Here is a 6303-nt window from a genome sequence, read left to right on the forward strand (position 1 = left end):
CAAGTAGCAACGACTATGCACCAATCAGCGAACAGAAATGCTTGCGAATGCGCGCCTCAGTTACCACCGGATGCCGATCATAGTTGGTAGTGGGGATAAACTGAGAGTGCGGCACAGGCTACGCGCTCGAGCGCATCCTCGTTCGTCGCTGCTCGCCATCGGAGTCGGTCGTGTTTAACGCTCGAATCTTCTCTCCGGCAGTTTACCGAACTCGAAGATAGAGACCTCTCGTCATTTGCCAGAGACTCGACGCTATCGTGGTGTTACCACGTTTGCCATCGATAACGACCACGGCATTGTTCCTTCGTCTTTGCTTCTCGTCGTCAGTTCGGATCAAACCGCGGTCTGTGATACTTTGTCGGCCTTGGTTCTTTGAAATATAAAGCGTTATGTATCGTCGTGATAATAGAACTCGTGTCGCGTATCCGTTTGATTTTTGCTGTGCCGTGGCGTGGTCCGCAAATTGCGTGCGTGGCGTTTCACCGAGACCGAGCCTAACTGGAAACGAGCACCGAATTCCAAATGATCGACTGTGGAACCAAGTAACTACCTTGGACCGTCACTGTGCACCACTTTGTATCTTTTTTGCTATTTATCTGTACAAGTGATCGCGCGATTTCTAAAGGTCAGTTATCGTGGTAATGCGCATTTGCATTCGACAAATGTTTTCCGGATATTTCCTTTAAAAATTCATCAACTAATAATTTAATTCATTATTTAATCCGCATTTCTATATTTCTTTGCTCGCGATTAGAATGATTTGCAGTTTTTCACTTTCGCATTTGTATTAAAAAAATCAAACACGCCGTACATAATTTACCGTATAAAACGTTTGAACGCGCGATTGTCCGATTAGATCCGTTCGTGTCCAATCGTTCTACATACATACATACATGCATACATACATACATATATACATGTACACTTACGTACGACGTGTGCAGTGAGCTCCAATAAATGCCAGCGCGGCACATGGAGGGTCCAACAGATCTCTCGCAGATTTAATCGTGAGAGCCTCCGAGGAGAAATAAAAATATGGAACGATGCGAGAAGATATTACTGATTTGGTGAATATTGATCTGACGATCAGAAACTTATCTTTCGTGCATATGACAAAAAAGAAAAAAAAGGAAACGTTCATACGTCGACGGTGCTCGTGTCCGTATTCCTCTGGTCTATCAGTGGGTAAAGATGGCGGTCTCGTCGTTCGGTTGGTTCGTCGGTTGAGTGGTGAGAGGGGCAACTGTGACGCAACCTAACGTCACGTGATCAAACCGTGGCTCTGCTCTCGCTGGGCCAGTGTGTGATCTAACGTTTGTTACGGCAGTTGGTGGAAGATAACGTCTGGAGAGTGCAGGGTAGACAAGAAGGAGTACTTTTTTTCGACGTTGCTCTCGATGGTTCGCCCATTGCCGACGCAACAACACCTTGATCTTTTTCTCGGTCGCTAGGTCAGTGGGGGTGAGAAACTGGCTTGGCTCTCTGTGCTACGATAGTCAGTCTTTTTCTCTCTCCTATCGACCTCGCGACACATCTCTATCAACGTCAATCGAACACGCTCCACTTTTACAAGAAGATATCACGTTACTTTCTCCTTTCGTACCTTTATATACTTTTTAAGATTTCGGAAACGATACGGTATGCCGCAGGAAAAGGACGAAGATTCTGCATACGTGCGTGGGATTATTCATTGGTTTCGTGGGCTCAGCAGTGAAAACCGTGTTCCCCCAGCTGTAATGTACTCTGTTAAAAAGGCTCTGGGATCATGGAAAACACTGTGCGAGTACTGACCATTCTTCAAATATATCGTCGTTCCTATCCATCGTTCTGTCTTTTTTCAGTTGCGTGTATAGTCGAACGCAGCCGCGAGCGTACGCAAATTAGTCTTCCGCTCGTTTGAAGCGTAAAGTACAGTGCACATCCGTCGGCCGGAAAATTTCATTCGTAAAATCGCGTTCATCCGTACGTAGGAGCGGGGAGGAGTCTATGATAATATATTTCTTTAATTTTTTTCGTTTGATTGACAATTTTTTCAAATATTGTAGCGTTTAAAATCGCGCACGTTCTCTTAACGGTAGGATTTAGACGAATATATAGTAAATCGAATGGGTACACCTGCTTCGTCGAATTGTCTTACGTAGCAGCTGAGTAACGCGGTCTCGATCGTCGTTGCAAAGCCACTTTGTAATTGCTGTGCAATATCCCTGCCGTTAGAGCGCCGTTCACCTCGAGCCTTCTGTACTTTCTAAAACCGCTTACTTTCGTAACTTAGCAAACACCGTCGGCCTCGTACCGCGTACCGTATTGCTGCTGGTGATTATGGGCTTACATTTTTTCTTTCTTCGTAAAGCTCTGCGTTGTCATTTTTCATATACATAATAAGTGGATAAGAGCGTACCTTTTTTTAACTCTTTATGGATGCTTCTTCGCAGGTTGATCAAGTTTATTGCTCCCTCGTACCGATTATTTCTTTTATTTTTGAGAAATTCGTTGGATTCATATTTTTTATGGTACGATGCAATAATCGTTTAAAAAGATTTCAAACGTGTAGTTCTCGTATGAAAAATTTTAGAAAATAGTTTGAACGTTTAACTGTCTTGCATAGATAAACAAACATTTTGTTTCGTTACATTTTAAAACGTATCATTTCTTGAGAGAAAAAAGTGTTTACGATGTTTTTATCGGATCAGAGTTGGTAGAAGGGGGCTATCGCATATCTTGTCACGATTTTCACGTAAAAAGCGTATGTATATACAAGCGAAAAGTTTGGAAAGTTACCACTCCTTAGGAAGAATGAACAGGTAGGAGACGATGATGGAACGAACGAGATATACCGTGCGCGCACGTACATGCAAGGAGGAAAGGGAAGTGGGACTGGCTTGCCTTGTGCTACTTTGTACGCGCGTACCGCTATCGAGATTGTAGTATCGATATGTATTTTGTACCGATCTCGTAATATTTACCAGATTTGTTCCTTCTTTCAGTACCATCAACATTGAATCATTGCTACTACCGAACAATGTGCATTATAAATCTGTAAATGTTTGCACTTGAACCTTCTTTCCTTCTTTTACAAAACTTTCAAAGAAACTTTTGCTTTCGTTCGATCACTTGGTTATTACCACTTTAGCATAACTCGAGCATGATTGGTTCGTTTCGGACATGGTAGCGGAAGGAGGTACATAATTTCATTGGCCGATTTCGGAGGGTCGTAAAAGGAACTGGGAAATGGCCTTGGGAGGGAAGGATCCTAAGCCGTAAGTATTGGTTAAAACCCATGCAAAAACGTAAGTGGCGGGTGGTCAACAACCGCCATTTTATAGACGCCACTACATTGCGGCCATCTTTTGTATAGTAACCGAAACGTTTCCATTTCCATTTGGGATTGCTCGATTGGCTCGAATTCCATTCACGCGCTATCTAATTTTACTCGTTGGCCTCGAATCCGCTTCGCCATGGCCTATAGCGTGCTGTTCTACCTGAGTCCGAGGAAACACGCTTGCAGTTGAACTTCCCGATTTATTGCTATTTTTATTGATTTCTACAATTTTCAATCTAATAACAATGATTTTTATTCACAAACCCGTAGTGCATCTCGATGTTGGCAAAATACCAAATTTGTCTAATATCATTCGCTTGTTATTAAATATAACGATTCCACCGGAAGTAATACGACTGTATATACGCGTATGTAATTGCTTGTTTATATTTATATCCGTAGGCGTATACAGATTGTTCTTATAAGCAATACAATTTACGATAAATATATACGTACATGTAAAGTAAGCTGTTCTATGCATGCGCACGTAAGATAGAAAAGAGTTGTTTTTTGTAATAAAGCGTTAGTTTTATAAACTTGAATCTTCTGCAAGAATATTAAGAATAAACATATATATATATAATCAGAAAACTTTATTTGCTTCTTTTAAAAGACCACACCACTCTAGTTCAATCTGCGGCTAACATTTTTTTAGGTAATTCACGTATCAACATGGTAAAAGGTTATAAAGATTTCCAGAACGTTTATACCATCCCCTTGGTAATCTCGTTAACCGCTTCGGTAAAGGATTAAACCTCTTTACGCGCATCAAATACATAATCCGAAACAATGCTGGCTGGTGACTTGGCTCGTCTTCTTCGGATTTCGACTTAATCCACTAAATACGAGTTCCGTCCTCGCTGCATCATTCGCACGTTCTATAACACCAGCGATGAAAATTCCACGCTACTCATTATGTACGCCAACTGGTTTTAACTGCCACAATTTTTAGGCGAAACGTTTACGATAGTCGCACATCTGTTTATCTATATACATATGTGGAATATACATAAAAAACACTCGTTCCATAGCGACATCGTCGAGGCGTCAGACTTCATTTTCTACTTTCCGTCGTTTGAAAATTCTCGTTGCCTGCGCCAATGTTGTGGATGACATCATTGCGAAACGGTTGAACGGCGGGGAAAGGGGCATCCGTAAAGATCGTGGATCATCACGAAGAGCGGGTAAAGACGAAGAGTGTGTTGCGTGGCGGACAGGAGGGGGGTCGAGAATGAAAAGGAAGACATGGCTAGCGATGGCCTCGAGACGCTTCGAATTTTTTCCGCCACGCGGAACGGTACAAGTTCTCGATTAGTTTAAACAGCGACGTGTAGTAAATTTGAATAAACGTAGTGCGCAACCTTGGTAGAAAGTGATAAATCTATCGAGCTGTAACCACGTGGAAAGAAATTATATAACGCTTCTCGTTCATTGTAATACGTACGGTAAATTACGTTTATTCGTTCGTATATAAGCAGAAAGGGAAACATTTGTACGATTCTCGATCGATCTTACGAATGATATCAGATGTAAGTTGTTGAAGAAATTAAGAGGCAGAATCGAACGACCAACGCTAGACACACAGAAGTCCTGGGCGGCTAAAGAGCAAGTGGGAGGAACGGAGAATGGAAGAACAGCGAAGAGAGAACGACCGAGGTCTTTCTACGTAGAAAACTTACAGAGGGGGGGAGAGGAGAACGAAACCGTGATGTGATATAAGTATGAGAATTCAGCGGTGGGGTAGACCAGGCAACCAGGCCTTGAACGAGCGAAAAAGAACAGAAAGCTTCGGATCCTTTATAATACGCTACACAAACTACCGCTTCATAAAGTTGCACGAAAATCGACTACCGCATCTTCCGTTACCAAATCGTCGTTTCCACGCTTCGTCACTGCGATTTTTAACGATTTGGACGTTGTCTCGTTACGAAAACTAAAGACATGCCCAGAAATAGAAAGTTACACGTCCAAGTTCCTTTTGACTCGAATCACGCGCATAATTTTAAAGCGGCTAAGCCGAGAGTTAAATTCGAACCATCGCTACTTCGAAGTTTGTATAAGCTGTCGCTGTGGGATTATCCGAGGCGATTAAACCCACGCGATATTTCTATTTTGATTACCTGAAACGAGCGTTACCCGGAGCGAACTTGAATTTTAATGATCGTGCACGCATCCGTAAAATTGGCGTTACGCAAGAAAGACCGACCTAACCAGCCTCGTTCACAAAAGTGTGCTTTCTAAAAGTGTCGTAACGAGATATAGTCGTTCAAAACTGGGAGATGCTTCTTCTACAAGTAAGCAACCATCGAGGAAAGCAGGCTAAGTTTCTACGACACTGGAACAATGATCGAGCGCATTAAGAATTATAAGGTAAACGTGACGCGTTACATTCGATTTTTCTAGAGTTCTTTCTGCTATCGTCCGCCTATCGTTGGATTTTGCATTTCGATAACGTTTCTATCGGAGAAATCGGTTTCCTCGTATTTTACTCATCGAGGAATGTCAGTATACATTTCCATGCTTCTACGTGCGCCGAGGTTCGCCGTGCATCGAGCTTTCGCAGTACGGTTCATCGGAATTTACGTTGCAGGAACTTTTCCGGAAGTGCGTCAGTAGAATACCGACAATGCATAGAACGGCAGTGGTAAGAAAAAAAAAAAAGAAGAAGAAGAAAGGATGGCCCGAGGAGAAAGAGAAACAGAAAAATAAGAAGAGTATGGTTATCGTCGGAAATTCGATAACGGGTTGTATAACCACAATTATATCAAACCGTTAACACGCCATCGGGATTCGTATCCTGTTTTAAGACGCTCGAAAAATGTCTGTTTTTGTGTCGAAAAATGTCGAAAAACGTTTTCCTTTCATTGGGCGTCATCGTAGCCGCGAAACTTTTTCTACCTATACCGCGAACAGAAATGAGGAAGAAAAAGGGAGAAGCGAAGAAAAAATGTCTTACCTTTTAGCGTTACGATATTTACGAACGT

The 6303-nt window shown here is 42.3% G+C and overlaps 2 long non-coding RNA genes across 2 annotated transcripts; one reads left to right on the forward strand and one right to left on the reverse strand.

Moving 5' to 3' along the window:
- Positions 1 to 3895: 3895 nt before the first annotated feature.
- LOC126922814 (uncharacterized) lies at positions 3896 to 4931 on the reverse strand. Its single transcript, XR_007712946.1, has 2 exons — positions 4835 to 4931; positions 3896 to 4708 (listed from the first exon to the last, which is right to left on the reverse strand). It is a non-coding gene; the product is annotated as an uncharacterized LOC126922814 (long non-coding RNA).
- A 622-nt stretch (positions 4932 to 5553) lies between these two features.
- On the forward strand, positions 5554 to 6065 carry LOC126922819 (uncharacterized). The gene is made up of 2 exons (XR_007712947.1): positions 5554 to 5689; positions 5910 to 6065. It is a non-coding gene; the product is annotated as an uncharacterized LOC126922819 (long non-coding RNA).
- Positions 6066 to 6303: the final 238 nt, after the last annotated feature.

The sequence above is a fragment of the Bombus affinis genome, chromosome 1, assembly GCF_024516045.1.
Source record: "Bombus affinis isolate iyBomAffi1 chromosome 1, iyBomAffi1.2, whole genome shotgun sequence".
Taxonomy (NCBI): Eukaryota; Metazoa; Arthropoda; class Insecta; order Hymenoptera; family Apidae; genus Bombus; species Bombus affinis.